Below are 18,617 nucleotides of genomic sequence, written 5' to 3' on the forward strand. Positions count from 1 at the left end.
CATGCTGCGGAGCAGCTGGGCCCGTGCGCCACAGCTGCTGAGCCTGTGCTCTGGAGCCCCTGAGCTGCAACTACTGAGCCCATGCACCACAACTACTGAAACCCGCGCGCCTAGAGCCCGTGCTCCGCAACAAGAGAAGCCACCGCAACGAGAGGCCCGCCCACTGCAACAAAAAGTAGCCCACGCTCGCTGCAACTAGAGAAAGCCCGTGAGCAGCAACGAAGACCCAATGCAGCCAAAAATAAATTTATTAATAAAAAAACAAAAAACCCCAAAAAACTTACCTCTCTCATGTTTTATCTCCTAAGAACTTGGGTCTTTGCATTTTTTTAATTGCAAAAATAATTTGTGGACATCTTAGAAAATTGCTAAGTACCCAAAGCACCCAGAGGCAACCACTGTTCACATCTTGAAACACTTCTTATCATAACTGTTTTAAAACAAGTCTTCTGTTTCTTTCCATGTAATACATACACATTGTTAAAAAAAAAAAAATCCAAGAGGATAGAAGAGCAGCCTTCTCTGCCTTCTCCCCATCCCCAAACTCTCACCCCAGAGTATGTGATCTGTTCCTTGAGGTCATCTCTCAGCTCTAAGAAACAATTAGACCCCTTGCATTAGGAAGGATGCTTTCACCAGCATCTAACAAAACACCCGAGCGTGGCTTAAACAGTAAGACCATTTTATTTATTTCAAAGAAAGTCCAGAAGTCAGTGGTGCCAGGTGTCCGAATTGAGTCAGCACAGAGTTGCATCTCCTGGCCTTCCCCTCGTGGTCACAAGATGGCTGTCAGAGCTCCAAGTATCACGTTTTTACCCAACAGCACCTAGGCAGAAAGGAAGGGGCAGGACCAATAAAGCTCTCCAGATGCATCCCTTTAACCAGGGAGGAAAGTGCTTCCTTGAAGCTGCCTGACAATATTCACAAGATCCTAGTCAAAATCGGGTCATGAGAGTTTTCTGACCAGCATCTATGATACCCTATTTCTAAATAGTTCATAAGACCCACTGATGTCCCATGTGGCAGATTAGGCTTTGGGTCACTTGGAAACTACTCCCCACCATCCCTGCTTCTCCCATCACAGTTGTCAAGTACCTCTGTTGGTTTTTAAGAAACCTACTTGCCCCTTCACTCCTGACTCCACTGTGTGTCCACAGACGCTCCTGTGCCTCCCATTACCGTCCCTGTCAGTCCTCTGACCCCTTCCCTCCACTGCTATCTCCCAGCTTCTACATCTGTACTTTCACATCTGCCTATGGTTTGGCTACAGAAGGTCACTGGTCATCACATCGTGATGGGTGATAATACTGACATTCTGTTCTGTAACCATAATAAAATCCAGGTCAATACAAAAATTGAGTATCAATGAAAAGTGAAAAGGAAAAGATAAAATTCTCATTACTTGAGACAACTATACCATGTAACTTCCTGTGGGTACCTACCTACGTATTTACAAATTTTTAGAAAGTCTAGAAAAGTGTACATTGGGCCCATTACAGTAGCAACCTCTGGGTGAGAAGGAAATGGGATGGCAGTGGTGCCCAAAAGGGACTTTAGGTTCATCTGCAATGTTCTATTTCTCAAAAAGGAGAATATATTCATGTTGCGCTTATGTCATTGAACTTTCATTTGAAAAGTTCCCTTTCATTTTCAGCCAATTATGGCAGCTCTGTGTTTGGCAGTGCTTGCACGTCTGTGTCCAGGAAGGAAGAACGTTTACTTTGTGTGTGTCTATGAATGAAGTACAGTGATTAGTGGATTAAAAAAAAAATGTAGCAAGCAAAAGAAAAACAAAACAGGGGGTGCAGAGAGAACTCATTCACAACAACAATAAAAACTATAGGAATAAACCCATCGGGAAATTGGTAGGTTCGTTATGGAGAAAACCATAAAATAGGACTAAAGGCTGCCCTTTAGATGATCAGAATGAGTGCAGGGCTATACTGTGTTCATGGACTGAAAGACTCAGGATTGTACTGATGTTGATTTTCCCCAAATTAATCTTTAAATTCACAGAACCTGACAAGCAGGTTTTAAAATTCATGTGGAGGAGTTAACGTGCAGTAATAGTTAGCTGAGTTAATTGAACAGGAAGCACAATGAAATGGAACATTTTACTTAACAGATATCAAAAGGTGGTCTCAAGCTAGAGTGGATAAAACAGTCTGATGCAGACAGAAATATATAGACTGGTGAAAAAGAACCAGCGCCTCAGACCTACCTAGACATGGCAATTCAGTATATGAGGGAGTTTCACTTCAGATCAGTGGAGAGAGAAGGAACTAGACAGTCCGTCATGTTGCAATAATCAGCTGTATGTTTGCAGAAAGATTAGATCATATCTCATTTCAATCATAAACATACATTCCAGCTGCATTAAAGACCCAAATAGGGCTTCCCTGGTGGCGCAGTGGTTGAGAGTCCGCCTGCCGATGCAGGGGACACGGGTTCACGCCCTGGCCCAGGAAGATCCCACATGCCACGGAGCGCCTGGGCCCGTGAGCCATGGCCGCTGAGCCTGCGTGTCCGGAGCCTGTGCTCCGCAAGGGGAGAGGCCACAACAGTGAGGGGCCCGCATACCCCCCGACAAAAAAAAAGACCCAAATAAAAACAAAATTACTAGAAAGGAATACAGAGTATACTTAAACCTTAGGAGTAAGAAAGGCCTAAACATGATATATAAATACAAGGAATAAAGGAAAAGATGGATAAATTTGATTATGTCAAAATTGATAACTTCTGTCTAACAAAAGCCCCTACAAAATTTGAAGGCAACAGACAAGCTGGAAGAAAACATGTGCCATATATATATATACATATACACACACACACACAAAAGATTAATTTCCAGATTACACTAGGAAACTCAAAAATCAATAAGATAAAGACAAACAACCTAATTTTTTAAATGAGCAAAAATAAACAGATCATTCAGAAAAGAGAAAATACAAATGCCTAAAACACATATGAAAATCTCACTAGCAAACAGGTATGTATAAACTTTAAAAAATTATTCAATTTTTCACCCAGCAAATTGGCAAACATTTAAAACAATCACTTATGGTGTGAGGAGTCCTCCCATATCCTCTGGCTAGAAGTTTAAATGGTACAGAAATTATGGAGGACACTTTGGTAACATCTAAAACTAAAACTGTGGAAACCCTGAGAACACAAATTCCACTTCTCAATCACCATCCTAGAGAAACATTACAGAAGAGGCACGTGTAAGGCTATTTTCTGTGGCGCTGCTTATGATGGAGGAAAGAAAAGGATGCAACTAAATGTCCATGGATCTTAGGAAGGAAAAATGTAGCACATTCATGGGAATGAATATAACACAGCTACTAAAAGGAACTGGCAAGAGCTATTTGTATCAATATATCTTAGAAATATAAGATGGAGTGAAAAAACACAGCTTACAGTAAAATCTCTATAGAGTGGGATGATTCATTCAAAATACCTCCATTGATACTTACATTTCTATGGAAGGAGACACATAAAACTGCGGGTGAGGGAGGGAAGCTAGGATTTCAGAGGGTGGCCAAAGGAAACTTTAGTTACATTCATATTGTCCGACTTTCAAAAGGAAAATGTATTCATGCTTTACTTCGTTAATTGAAGTATAATCTGAAAATACTCTAATTTGTTTCCAGCCAATTACGCCGGCTCTCTGTGTTTGGTGGTGCTTGCATATTTGTCCCCCGGAGGAAGAATGTTCACTTTGCGTGTGTGTCTGCAAGTCAAGCCCACTGATCGGTAAACAGGTTGAAATGAAATATGGAAAAACAAGGGCCAAACAAATAAAGGGAGAGGAGACCCTATTCACAGTTGACAACAAAACCTGTAATAAACCTAGGAATAAATTTATCAAGAAATATGCAAGACTTTAGAGAAAACCATAAAACTTCCCTGAAAGACATGAGAGTGACCGGAACTGAGAGATAATAGCAACGAGCACTGGCAGAAGACTCAAATACGATAAAGGTGCCAATTTTCTTCAAACTTACCTAAAACTCAATGTGATCCCAATTAAAATCCCAGCAGAATTTTTCCTGAGACTCGACAGGCTATTTTAAAATTCATGTGGTGGGACAAATATGCAAGGATGATCAAGGCAATTTTACAAAAACAACAGAGAGGGTGGGATTTGTCCTGCCAGTTAGCAAAGCATATTAGCAAGCTCAGGAGTAGACAAATAGATCAGTGGACCAGAAAGAGCTCTGACACAGACCCGCATTGGAATTCAGTGTCAGGCAGAGGAGGCAGTTCTAAATCAGCGGAGAAATGATATATTATTCCATAAATGGTGTTGGGACAATTACCTATCCATTTGGGGGGAATGGGGAGGAATTAAAGTTAGATCCTAAGATTTGTACATATGGAATTTATTTTTTGTATATAGTATAAAGGCTTAAATATGTTTGTATACAGAAACTATAAATTTTAGAGAAGGAAATACAGTAAATACTTATGACCTTGATACAGGGAATACTTTCTTAAATAAGACTGTAAAAATGGCCTAAAAGTAAGATTGACAAATTTGATCGTATCAAAGTTAAAATTTCTCTAAGACAAAAAGATACTACACAATTAAATGACACAAATCACAATGTAGAAAACATCTGCAATATACATGACAAAGTATTAATATTCAAATAAAAAACTCTTAAAAATCAATAGCAAAAAGACAAAAAAACCCTTAAAAAAAAAAAAGAAACAGGCAAAGGATATGCACAAGCAATCCAGAGGAGGAAATGAAAATGGACAGTAAACACATGAAGACTTCAGTCTTGCAGGTAATTCAGAAAAATGCCAACTAAAGCAAGATACTATTTCTCACTCATCAGACTGGTTAAAAATGGAAAACTTGGACGTGGTCTGGGGAAATGGACACACACACGCTGCTAGCAGGAGATTACATTAGAAGGCAATTTGGAGAACACTTCAGAAATTTCTATTAGAATTTAAGATATGAATACCTTATGACCCATCAGTTCCATTTCTAAGTATCTATCCCAGAGAAATACTTGTACATGTGCAAAATGAACAATTATAAGATGCTCTTACAGGTTTGTCTTAATGGAACGACACTGGAAACATTTTAATAGTCAATCAATAGGAAACAAGAAAATCAAACATGGTGTAATCCTAAGGCCGCCAGTCGCCAGCTGCAAGGAACACTGCGGCAGAGCACGTCGGCTACACCAGGAGTCCCACAGGGCGCACTAAGCTGAGAGCAACACCTCCAGCTTGTACACATCATGTCTGTGCAAACACACGAAAAGAGAACAGAAGATGTGTTTCAATGGGCATCGGAAAACATTTTGGATGAACAGCAAAAGCCTAAGAGAGCTACCTCGGGAGGGGGAGAGGGATCTAGGGGCGGGGGGCTGTTCAGTAGAGACTTCTTTATCTGTAATACTATAATTTTATTTAAAGGAAAATGTATTCATGTATTACTTATATAATTAAATTTTAATTCAAAAATTCTAATTCATTTCCAGCCAATTAGTTCTACTTTATATGTGTGCTGTGCTCTCATTTGTGTGCCCAGGGACAAAGCACATTTACTCCGAGTGTGTGTCTGCGAATGAAGCATCGTGATTAGCAAATTGATTAAAATTTGGAAAGCAAAAAGCAAAACCTTTTACACTCACAAAAGGAGCAACACTGATAAGGTACTCAGGAATAAACCTAATAAGAAATGTGAAAAACCTTTATGACAAAAGCAACCAACCTTTATTAAAAGACATTAAAAATCAAACCAAACAAATAAGACTTTGATTAAATGGAGACAGATACCATGTTCACGGATGGAAGAAGAACTGATATCCTAAAGATGTTATTTCTCCCTTCAATGAAATCCCACACAAAATTCCCACAGGATTTTTTTCATGGAACTTTGACAAGCTGATTCGAAAGTGTATATGAAAAAGTAAATGTGCAATACGACCAAGATAATTTTAAAAAAGAATAAAGGGCAAGGAAGGGAGGGGTGCTCAACTTACTGGGTAGTAAGATAAAGCTTTTGCTCATTAAAATCTGGTATTGGCCCAGAAGTAGACAAACAGCTCAACACACCTGAACAGAGTGTAGACGTAGGGAACTGGGAGAAAAGATACTGTTGGGACAATAAATGGTGCTTAGCCAACTGGTTATCCATTTGGAAAAAGATCAAATTAGATCTCTGTGTCACACCATACACGGAAATCCGTTTCAGATGGGTTAAAGAAAAACATTAAAAAAAAAATACAGAGGGCTTCAATGTAAATATCATTCATGTGGGGGGGAGGTTTCTTAGACAAGAGTGCTACCTGCCCTAGTGCTAGCGCTGCAGATGTTATCACCGCAGTTTGATACGATGCTTTAATATCCTGTTTCCAGTCGGACCGTACCTCCAACCTTCCGCACGTGCCTGCGGAGCGTCTCCACCTGGACCTCACAGACCCCTCTTCTTCTTCCTCTCAGCTCAACCTGGTCCTGGGAAGAAGGACTGTGATCCTGGATGGACTGAGGTTGAATCCAGCTCCTGCTACTTGTGCTCTATGTCAGAAAGGCACTTGCTTCTCCAGTTTCTGTTCCCTCCTCTGTGATGTAGGGTGATGCTCTGTTGCTTGTGGGGGAAGGTGAAGTTCACATGAGATGATGAATGTGAACATGCATAAATGGCACAGAGCTTATAAGGACGAGGAGAGCCGACTTCTTTACTTTTTCTCCACCTACCCACCCATGCAAACCCCTGCCACCATGACTTAATACCCCAGTTCTCTCCTGCATCATAATTCCGGAGAATCGTCACAGATTCTTTCTGGTCAAAAAGTGTGAATGTTGACTTCAGATTTTTCATTCCAAGGCAGATAATATTGATTCAGCACCCAAAGAGCTTACTGCCTGTTGCTAGGTGCTGAGAAACACAAAAAATAAGAAGACAGGATCCCAGCCATGAGACAGGATAAAAATGGTGCTAATTAGAGCTGTAGTTGGTACACAGGTCAGATAAAAGCTCCCAAAAGAACATGGAGATCAAGTTACCCTCTAAAAGGTAAATAATTAAATTTTGCCCCATTCAAATACACATTATTGCCCCAAACTAATTTATCCATCACCACACTTGAACCCAACCCCCGTGGGAACTCATTTCACTAATTGTCTCCATCCTTAATCACTCCATTACTCAGGCTCCCTTCCCTCAGAATATTCATATGCCAGCACTGCTCTTTCCTTGAAGACTAAAATTTAATTTAAAGGGCCTAGACTTTGCTGCCTCTCTCCTTCCTCTCCTTAATCATCCCCCCCCCCGGCAAAAGCTGCCTCCGTTAAGGTCCCCAGAGGTCTCCCATGGGCCCTGGGGGTGGCAATCAGCAGGGACCCCAGGCTGCCCAATTCCAGGGGCACTATGGTGATTGTGCAGTTGCACATCGGAGGGGCTTGTGGATGTGCCCTTGACCCCTGACCTTTCTGCACATACCCACTGATGACCACTCCATCTTTCTGGGGAAAGACCTCTCTGGCCCTTTCTTTTCTGTACCTTAGGAGGGTCGTTCTGTCCTTTTACAGGCCCCAGTCGTTGGTGCCTGGCCTCTTCTTCCTCAGCCTCCCTCATCCCCTCAGAATGCTCCAGAAACCTGATACCACTTCAATTTACATTTCCACTCAGGACCCCTCAGGAGTTCTGAACCGGTCTCACTCTGTGTTCCAGGTCCATGCATTCAGCCACCTCCTCCCCATGTCCCAGCTTGGGTGCCTCAGCTGTCTACCACCAGACTTGGGGTCTGCCTCACAGGCCTAGTTTCTTTGTAGAAAAGCACTGCCACGCACCAGTAAGGCAAGCCAGAAACTCAGGGGACTTCTGGAATACCTCCCCCTCTCCCTCTCCCTCTTCAATCCATCCAGCACCAAGACTGACCAGAATGTGTTGTGTCCAGACAGAAGCTTCCTACCTGGTCTCCCTAAGTGATTCCTCTAATGACTTCTCCATGGACCAGCCAGAGTCTCAGATCACAGGAGATACTAGGGCAGGCCTCAGGCACGTGTCCCTCACTCTCATGATGGACACAGGAGCTCAGCCCTGGCCTCTAAAGCTCTGCCCAGCCAGCACTGCCTGCCTCTCTGGCCTCACAGCACCTTGCTTTGCACACACTGTTCCCTCTGCCCCGAACGCTCTTCTCCAATTTGTTCTGTCCAGTTAACTCTGTCTCCTTAACTTGGTTCAAGTGTCACCTCCTCAGGGAAGCCTCCTGGAGTTGGCCTAGGGCAGGTCCCCTTGTTGTGCACCCTCCAGCACTTGGCACCTTTCTTTTGGAGTGCCTGTCAAAAGTTATACATTTATGTGTGTGATTATCTGATTCACGTCTTTCTCCCCTACTACCATACAAGCTCCATGAGAACAGGAAATCTGCCTATTTTAACTCATTCACCACAGAATCCACAGTGCTAGGCACAATGCCAGGCACAAAATAGGTGATAAACTAGAATATGTAGAATGAATAAACTTTTGTCGTCACTAAACAACACGTCACATTTGAGCGTTGACATCTGCCTATGAACTTGCTCCTGCCTTTCCTACGCTCAACTTTCCCACCCCTGTCCTTCACATCTCCAAGTCTTCTTTCCAGATTCCTCAAAGGACTCTTGGCGACAGATTCACCTCTCCCTCATATCTCAACATTATTTAAGCTTATGCCCCATCACTCTTCCAAAATGCTCTTATTAAGGTCATCAAAAGCTTACTCATCATCAAATCTAAAGAAAAAAAATCCTGTCTTTATCTTACTGGAATTCTCTGCTGCATTTGACAGTGTTGATTACTTTCTCCTTGAAACTCTTCACTACCTTGGTTTCCATGGCAACCCACTCTTCTGGTTGGTTGCCGCGCGTCTCAGGCCTTTCCTTTTCTTTCTCCTTTGTCGCCTACCCACACCTTGATTGGTTCTTCAAATGTCACTGTAACTCATGATTCTGCCCTGGGCCCTGCCCCATTCTCTGGTGATCTCACTCATTCTCCGGGTTCCCATTACTCGAGCGGTCATGGCCCTGGGCCAGTACTTCCAGTAGAATCTCTTCCTGAGCCCCAGACCCTTGATCCAAGTGCCTGCTGGGCTCCACTTGGCTATGACCCTGACCCCTTGGCTGTATCTGAGACCACTGTCTTGCCCCTCACATTGGCTCCCCATGCTGTGGTCCCCTTCCCAGAGGTCTCTCCACCGTCAAGACCCCAGAGACACATGGGAGTCTTTGTCTTCACCCTCTCTCTCCCCCTAATAGCTAATGATCCATCATTTCTGGTTCTTATCTCCAAGTTTTGGATCTATTTCCGTATCCACTGGTCTAGTTCAGGCCTCTCCCTCTCTTATCTGGACCCTGGCCTCCTAACAGGTCTCCCTGCCTCTGCCTGGTTACTTCCTATAATGGATGTCTGGGGGGGGCGGTGGCGTTGGGCTTTCTAGCATCCCTTATTCCACCCTAACAACGCTTGTTTAGGGAGATTTCCTGTTCCCTATTTTACGTGGCTGTGGTGGGACATGGGATGCTCTCTCACACAGAAGCCACAGAGGCCTCTCCTTCAGGTCTTGCCTCTCACCACCCGAGTCCTGTCAGAGGATGGAATGAGGCCCGAGCTCCGCCAGTTAGACCAAGGCTTCCTCTTGACTTTGGAAGAAATAGAATTCCTCAATGTCTAGGAGATACCACCAGGTAGTGGTGGTGAAGACCCTGAATGAAGCATTCAAGATTGTGCCCTATCCCCACCGACTTCAATGCCCATCATTCCTTCCCTCTATCCTGCCTCTCTGGGCCTCAGCTTCCTAACCTGTGAAATGGGACTAACGGTAGCTGTCTGCCTCACTAGGGGAAGGAAAGTGGGTTTGCCATGACCAGATGAGACAATGGTCACAACCTCACCATAAAAACTATAAAGAGCTGTGCCCGCACCAGAGCGCAGAGTGCATTTCCTGAGACCCAGACAGCCTCACATACAGACAGCTTGACTCTTATTTCCCTGTCTGTTAATTCCTTGGTATTTGTCACAAAATCTTTGTGGTTTAAAAAATTCTGAACCTCCATTTCAGACATTTGATTTCAAGCAGAAAACAATTATTCTGTCTCTACCTAGCTCGCTGCCTGTTGCTAGGTACCGAAAGGTACAAAAATGAATAAGACACAGCCCCAGACATCAGGCAGGATGAAACTACTGCTAATTAGAGCTGTAGTCAGTACTGGGAGGGCATAAAAACCACCTCCAGAAAAACACAGAGATCAGGTTACTTGGTAAAATGTACATGATTTAATTTTTCCCCTTTCCACGAACACAACTAATCCCTTCACCTATACACTTAATCCCACTGCTCCCGGGGCCCCGTTCATTACCTGTCCCTGCTCTTCTGTCCTCGCATAGCCCTCCTCCCTCCAAATGTCAGTGTGTAAGAAACAGCACCTTCTAGAAACTTCTGTCCTCTCAGGTCTCCCTTTTCCCTCCTGCTTTCTCAGCCAGTCTCCAGATCACCCCCACCCAGTTGGGCTTCTCCCCCTCCCCCAGAGTTGCTATGGCAGGGGTCCCCAAAGACCAGGTCCACGGGATGCTCTCACCTCCCCTGACTTCTGTGCATCTGGCACATAAATGGCCACCCTGACCTCTGGAAACGCTCTCCTCCCTGGGCTTCTAGGGCCCCCACTTTTTCGGTCCTCTCCTCCGGCCACTGCTTCTCAGTCTCCGCAGCAGCATCCTCTTCCTGCATCCATCCCTGAAGTGTCAGTCACAGCTGAGTCTGGCCCTGCTCCATGAACTCTGCACCTTCTCCTAGTTCTCCATCTACCCGCTAGGGAGATGTCCACACTTCCTCTGTGAGCTCCAAACTGGCATGTAGACTTTCTTACTTGACAACAGCTCTAGTCAAGGTCACCAATAGCCATTATTCCTCCTTACCACCCATGCCCTTTGATCTTGCCTCTGATTTATACAGACAAGAGGACTTTAGGTGACAGCCCTTTCAACCTCTTTTCCATCATGTCTATCCTTCTTTCCTCTCAGCCCAGCCCAGAATTTCGTCCTGACTCAAATCATAGCCCTAGCAGCTTCTCCCCCATATTCCGAACTCCCCAGGACAGGTGCCATGCTGCCTGCTTTGCCTCCCCCTTTCACTTTCCTTTGCCCACCTTGTGGGGGCTTCTGACCCACCTCTCACAGGAACTGCCCCTGTGAGGATCTAGGGGCCCCTAATTGCTCCAGCCAGGCCCTCAGTCCTTACTTAACTGGCTTTTCTCTTTTGTCGGCTGATTATTCTCTCTTGGAAACGCTCCACATCCCTGTGTTTCCATGCCAACACAGGCTCCAGGTGCTTTTTCCATATCTTTCTGCTTTCTCTTTTGCCTTTGTGAGCTTTTCTTTCTCTCTGCCCACCCTTAAATGGGGGAGAGGTTCTCTGTCTTAGACCCCCTTTCTCTTCTCAGCTGCCATTCTCCTAGGGCAGCTCACAAAAGTCCATGGCTACAACTGCCATCAGTCACAACCCAAATCTTTCATTCAAATCTCTGCTGGGATCCAAGCTCTCTCCTAGCTCCTCACAGGCCGTCTCCACCTGGATGCCCACCTTTCATTCAACTTGTCCAAAATGGAGCTCAACGATCCTCTTCTAGCCCCCCCAAGCCTGCTCTTTCTCCTGGGTATTCTCCTATCCGCCCAAGACACAAACAGGGGAGGCATCCTTGACTCTCTTTCTTTGACCCCAGCAACAGTCAGTCAGCAGCTTCTCCTAACTTTACCTTCTCTTCATCCTCTTGGCCCCCACCCTAATTCAGGCCTTGCCCTCTCTACCTGGACCAAAGCAATCATCTCCTCACTGGTTCTCACACCTCCAAATGTCTCCAAGTAACCAGAGTCATCATCTTAAAACAGAAATCTTACCATGGCACGTGCCCACTCAAAATGCTTCAGTGACTCCCTGTTGTCAAGAGGAAAAAGACCAAACTCTTCAATTAGACAGTCATGGCACTAGGTGATCCGGTCCCGCCTTCTCCATCCCCTGCCTCTTATTTCACACTTTGGCAACCCTGTCTATGAGTTCATCCATGATGCCTCTCACTTCTGTCTCTGTCCTCTACCTGAATAACTCCTACTCATCCAGGCACCTCTTCTAGGAACCTCCCTGGATACTCCCATAAAGCTTCACACTTGTACCACCCACCCCAGCTGCTCCATGCTTTGCATGTGTCCCAAGCATAGCTCTGGCCTTCTTACTACATATCATTTTAGAATCTGTGTTTTTCTACCTCTTTGACTGTGTGCCCAAGAGCAGACAATATATCTTATCTTCACATTTTAACACCCAGCACCATGCCTGACACAAAGTAGACACTCAATAAATGTATAAATATATAGGCCATTTGCCCTTTCTTGAAACTTTCATCTCTCTCCTCTCTTTGACTATCATATTACTTTCCAAAAACTTACACCAATTCACACTCCCCTTCGCACTTAGTGCCTCTTCCACTGTATCCTCATCAGCATTGAGTATTCTTTTTTTTTTTTTTTTTTTTTGCGGTACGCGGGCCTCTCACTGTTGTGGCCTCTCCCGTTGCGGAGCACAGGCTCCGGAAGCGCAGGCTCAGCGGCCATGGCTCACGGGCCCAGCCGCTCCGCGGCATGTGGGATCTTCCCAGACCGGGGCACGAACCCGTGTCCCCTGCATCGGCAGGCAGACTCTCAACCACTGCGCCACTAGGGAAGCCCAGCATTGAGTATTCTTAAACATTTTTCCCCTAATTTGTTGGTGAAAACTAGTGCTTCTTTTTTGTTTTTTATCTTTGATCTTCTGTTATTAGTGAAATTGAGTATTTTTTCAAAAAATTTTGTCAGTTCTATTTCCTCTTCTGTGAGCTGTTTACATGAATTACATACCTATCTGTTGCATTTTCACTGTTAAGCTTTTGCGTGTGATCTTTTACACAGTATGGATCTGCAAACAGTTTACCCACTCTGCCTTTTGGTTCTGCTTGTGATATTGTTTGACTTTGGAAATACTTAGTTTTGATGTATTCAAATTGGTCGGTCTTTGCCTTCTTGCATTTTGTTGCTTTTTAGCTTAGAGGGGCTCCCCCTTTCAGACACTTTAAATATCCAATTCCTTTTCTCTCTTTTTTTTTTTTCTCTCTGGTTTTTAATGGGTTTATGTCTCCTTTCTGATCAAAAGTTTTTGAATTTGGGGGTGTGCTCTGAGGTGAGGTTGAAAATGGATTATTATTTTTCTTTCAATAGTCAGAGTTCCAACTTTGGACAAGTCTTCCCCTTGTGGCTCTGACACTGAGCTAAGTTATTCCTGGCTGATTATGGCATCAGGACCACAACATCCTCAGAGAATATGCCACCTGGACAGGGAACCAAAAGGCTATAGGAAGGTATGATTCTAGACACAATAACGATGAATTGCAGGGAAGCATTTAAGGGTGGCAGCAGAAAGTCTTTCTGCAAGCCCTGCCAGGACAGTGTGCGGAAAGACGGTTCACCCACTTTGCCAATATGAGTGGCTGAATCTAGCTGGCACCCAGCAAACAGTCCTGGAAGCTTCTGACTCTGCAAGGATATGTTACTTGGGGACCACAAGGGAGGGACAGCCCAACCCCTCCCCTCACCTGTATCAACCTACCTGCATAGACTCTGCCAGGACATTTCACCATCAGCAAAAAAATCTCTCAGCCAGTTCCTGCCACGTTCAGCTTCCAGGGGGCTGCAACCATCGGTTCCGCCATGCTCCAAGATGTGGACTGACCCAGATCCTGGGGTCACCATGCCCCTTGTCCAATTACTGTTCTGGGTACCAGGGCATCTGAGGGTGATGCTAGAGCTAGAAAGGAACTCAAGGATTATCTAGTCCAACTGCTTCATTTTACACATGGGGAAACTGAGGCCCAGGGAGGGGAGGTGATTCACAGCCACCTGTTGCCACAGGAAGGATACCAGGCTATAGAGCCTTTTACAAGGTTCTTCTCACGTATCTTTTGTGACATATTAGTGTCTGTGATATCTGTGTGTAAAATATGACCCTAGAGGCTGGAAAATACTGCCACTTCAGAGTTGCCAAGAGGAGCCTTGGGAGGCACATTGAATTCCCGCACTTCTAGGAGAGTGAGGGCCACTCAGCTCCTTAGGGGGTCTGGAGATTGACTGAGCCTTCCAGCCATCCACGGCCCTGGCCAGCCAACCAGCAGGTTCTATCCAGGCCTGGTCAGACAGGTGCTGTGCCTGGTCAAGGGACAAAGATCAAGCCCCCACCCTCAAGGGTGGTTCAGGGCTTTGACAGCCAAGCTGAGTCAGGACCACAAGCAACAGGGAACCAAGGAAGGGTTATGTTTGTCTTCCTCCCTCAGAGACCCTCCCAAGTCTGCTTTGACTCTAAGATTCTTGACACTTCTGCACCCCAGAGATGTAAAGTTTATTCTTTAATGCAAAAAACCCTTTGATTAAATGCTTGCTTGTCTTAACGTACTTTCTTTCAACCAATACCTTTAAGACTGAAGTAACAAGGATAAAGTTCACTGATATTTCACAGAAGATGGCTTTCGAAAGGTGAAAGATTTCCTGGGCCAACCCCTCCTAGGTGAACAGATGGGCGTTGGGGGGCGGTGCCTGGAGAAGAATGAGCAGAGGAGAGCAAGGTCACGTGGCAAGGGGGTGGGGATCAGGCCCAGGGCTCAGCTCCCCGCCCAGCCCTAGAGGGCGGCCACTAGCAGTGTGGGGCGGGGATCGGCAGAGTTTAGCTTCGGAAGAAGCAGTGAGGCATCCCCCTGTAGACTCTCCACAGGTTGTCCAGGAAAAGAGGTGAGAGGCCAGAACCGCTCAAAGGGTTAGTCTGTGGAGAAGGTTCGTGCTTACCCCGTATCTGACAGGGCACTCTCAAACATCCCCGCACCAGTTCCTCATGAGGAGGAGGCCGAATGGGCAGTGATTTCTTTCCAAGAGGGAAAAATCCATGGACGGTCCTAGGCGAGCTGGTGGCCAAGCAGGGATGCAAAGCCAGGGTTCTGGCCTCTCAGGAAAGAGCACCGTCTAGGTGTTCCTCTCCCTTTTAGGATCTTGTCATTTCGGGGCTTGTAAAAAATAATTAAGGGAATTCATGTTGAGGTGCTGACATCCGGCCTCGCAAATGAGGTCTCTCCCTAACTCCACACAGCCCCAATGACACAGCACAGTGATCATGCGCCTGCAGGACTGCCTCGATGCCCTCCCCGCTGCTGCCGCAGGAGCTCCTCACGGAGGGCATGGTCTTATCAGGTTCTGGGCTGGGCGCAGGGCCTGGCAATGCTCCCTGCAGGAATGAATGAGCGGGAGAGCTGGACGATCATACCACATCCCTATGAAGCCTGAGCCCAGTAAGGGTCGGTGGAGGGTGGTAGGGCACAGAAGAGAGGCAGTAACATTTGTGAAGACTTGGCCTTGAGCCAGGCTACAGGGGGTGTTACCATCTCTATTTTGCCAGTGAGGAAACTGAGGCTCAGGGACGTGTGGTCAAAGAGGTGGGGGCATAGGGCCCGGGCTCCCTGAAACCTTGTCGCTCAAGGTTTGTCGGTCCTAAAGTGTTCCCCAAGTCCCGGCCCACTGAGCCGGAGAAGGAGACCCAGGGCTTCTGTCTGAAGCCTCCAGCTGCTGCTCGGCCAGCTCCTCCCCTTCATCTTGAGCCCGCTCTAATCAAAGTTTTTCTCGCGATATGGAATTCTCTCCCTGAAGCCTGGCAGACCAAACTCTGCCCCTCTTCTGGCTTTTAGTCAGGATCACCTTCCCTGGCTTGCTGAGGACAGCACTGCTTAGTTCCTCCCTCTTTTCAGAGCAGTGACCCTTTCTCCCTTTAGGGGGCTGGGGGATGAGGGGTGAGCTTTGCAATAGATGCCAGGAGACTGGGTTCTGGCTCCCGCAGCCAACTGAACACAAGGGATGCCCCCTCCCTGACCTCACTTCCTGCAGCTATTCAATGGGAGTCTCTCATCTTTCTCTGTCCTCCCTCCCCAGCCTGCTCTTTCTCCTGCCTTCCCTTCCTCACCCACCATGGCTCCTTGGATCTACTCCTCCCCATTCCCAATGATCTAGACAGGGCAGTGACCTTCTTGACAGTCCTGCTGCTGTTACTGCTCAAATGCTATCCTGTTCCCTACTGAAAAAAATCCCACCTTAAATTAAATGCTGTTCTGATTGGGTCACCCCCTACTCCCATCAGATCCTTGTCTGTGATGGTTCCAGTCAGTTGGAAACTGAAGACTTCTCACTCAGGACTGGGTTTGGGGGACCGCCAACCAACACGTGAACCTTCAACCCCCCTTACTATCTCCCAATACAGCCCTCCAGGGCAGCCAGATACTGGTGGTCCTTCATTTTGCTTTCAGTCCAGTCTCTTCAGCTGTAAGCAGAGATGCTTGATTAGATGGTGAGAAATAACATCTCATTTGTTATTTCACTGCTCCAACATTTACACTTGTCCTCAGGTCTCAGCCTGAACATCAATCCTCCCCAGCCCACACCAGGTGCCCCCTAGACTGCTCTTAGGGCACCTGCCACAGTCCATATTATATCTATCTGTGGGATTTTCTGCCCAAGGTCATCCCCTTTCCCATTAGCTTGGATGACTCCCTGATGGCAGAGATGGTCCACCCTGTCCACTGTGTGACCCCAAGGCCTGGTCCTGTACAGGATTCTGACAAGTACCTCAGATTAAATAACAATGCAAGCCCCCTAGGGAGGTCAGGGGAGCCCAATCACTGCGAAAGAGAAAGTCTGCATGACCACTAGCACTCAACAGAGGGCTGCGTGAAGTCATCTAGGCAACTGGATCTCTAGGGAGAGGGAAGAGTCCAGGAAGGCTTCCTGACAGAGGCATATCTAGGCGCATGTGGTACAATCATTAAAGCATAAGGCATATGCAGGCTGCCCTGCAAGGGCAGTGCCACCTTCCCAGAGCTCAATCACCTTCCCTCAAATGCATCCAGGAGGACCCGAAGATCCTCGGAGAAAGGATTCCCAGTATATTAGGGGTAGGAAGACTGTGTTTGCTCCAAAGCCCACATCTTACCTACAAGGAAACTGAGGCACAGAGCAGGGCACAGACCAGTTCCTAAAGAAGCCCAGACCTAGGCCTCATGGGATCTTGTGGTTACCAGGTACCACACGAGCAACACTAGGAGCCACGGCGACTGGCAGAATTGCAGGGTGTGGTTTTCTAAGACCTGGTACCCTGCTCTTTTCCAGAAGAGGTATCCACTTCTCATTTTCCTGAAAGGCATTTCAGGCAGAGGGGGCAGGGTGCTGCTGGTGCTGCCTTGGCAGGTGGAGAGCAGTGCTGGGCAGACAGAACGCTGATGTGGCATCACCTTGGAAAGGGTGGGCTGCAGGCTCCCTGCTGCAAAGGGCCACAAATCTTTCAGAGGGAGGCCTGTTTGTGACTCTTTAGTGAGCTTGACCTATGACATAAAGCTGCTTTCTGAGGGAGAGCAAAGTAAGCAATAATCTTGGCTTCATTTATCATCCAGGTGCCTCCACAGGAGAGCGTGGCCACAAAAGCCTTGTTTGTTTGTTTTGTTTTTGGAATTTGCAGTTGTCTATTTTCTTAAGTCTTCCCACTAGGCTAGAGTCATGCGCTCCTGGAGAGTCAGGCCTGGGTCTTGCCCCTGAAATCCCCAGCAAGCCCAGTACAGGGGCTCAATGTTTGCTGAACAAACCATCCTTTCCACGTGTAACACTCCTCAACTTGTCAAGACTTTGCTGAACCACAAAATACATCCAGAAACGCAGGAAACAAAAGAATGCAGAGGTAAAAACACAAAAGCATCAGATAGGGAAAATACCCAGCAGACATAATCAGTAAGCTTGGTTCTCTGAAAACACCTTCAAAATGAACAAACCTTTGGCAAGTTTTGACGAAGAAAAGGAAAAGCACTGATAGGCGATGGTGGGAATGAAAAAAGGGATACACTGACGATGCGGAGATTGCAAAGGGCAGGAGAAAACTACACAAAACTTCATAGCAATAAATTACCAATCTAGGTATAACAGATGACCTTTTATGAAACAACCCAAGCCCTTTTACAACAATAAACTCTGACAACAGCCCTGTGCCTTGGACAGGCAGTGTTCCTGTTATGTTTTCTAGAAGAAGAGATGGAGAGGTGGACACCCAGCACAGGGCCCTGGCAAGCCACCCAGCTTTGTCTCAAAGGTCACGGCCATGGGAGCACGTGCACATTGACGGCACAGAACCACGCCACTCCCGCACTTCCAGCCATCGCCCGGAGCCCCCTACGTGGACGGCCAACCTTATTTATTTTTCCACTTGAAATGCCATAAGGGGTTTCACTTTATTTTTACTTCAAAAGCAGCACCATAAAAATTCTTGATGATTAGAGCTCCAGCTGTCTTAAGTTGTTTGTCAAGGGATCGGTTACTCAAATCTCCTACGGAGGGAAACAGTTTCAGGCGAGAAGCCATGGGAGCTGAGAAACGCAAATGTCTCATCTCTGAAAACTTTCAGACTCCCTCCTGTTCACCGCCTGGCCTGCCCCCTGCTCCCCCGCCCCCAATCCCACCATCTGCTCTCCAGAGAGCAGATCAAATTTTCAGCCTAAGGTACTGTGGCGCCAAGGCC

At 46.3% G+C, this 18,617-nt stretch overlaps 1 long non-coding RNA gene across 1 annotated transcript; it reads right to left on the reverse strand.

The window, feature by feature from the left end:
• Positions 1-665: 665 nt before the first annotated feature.
• Positions 666-18,505, reverse strand: LOC132593489 (uncharacterized). Its single transcript, XR_009559073.1, has 2 exons — positions 6,396-18,505; positions 666-5,265 (listed from the first exon to the last, which is right to left on the reverse strand). It is a non-coding gene; the product is annotated as an uncharacterized lncRNA (long non-coding RNA).
• Positions 18,506-18,617: the final 112 nt, after the last annotated feature.

This window comes from Globicephala melas, chromosome 15 (genome assembly GCF_963455315.2).
Source record: "Globicephala melas chromosome 15, mGloMel1.2, whole genome shotgun sequence".
NCBI lineage: Eukaryota > Metazoa > Chordata > Mammalia > Artiodactyla > Delphinidae > Globicephala > Globicephala melas.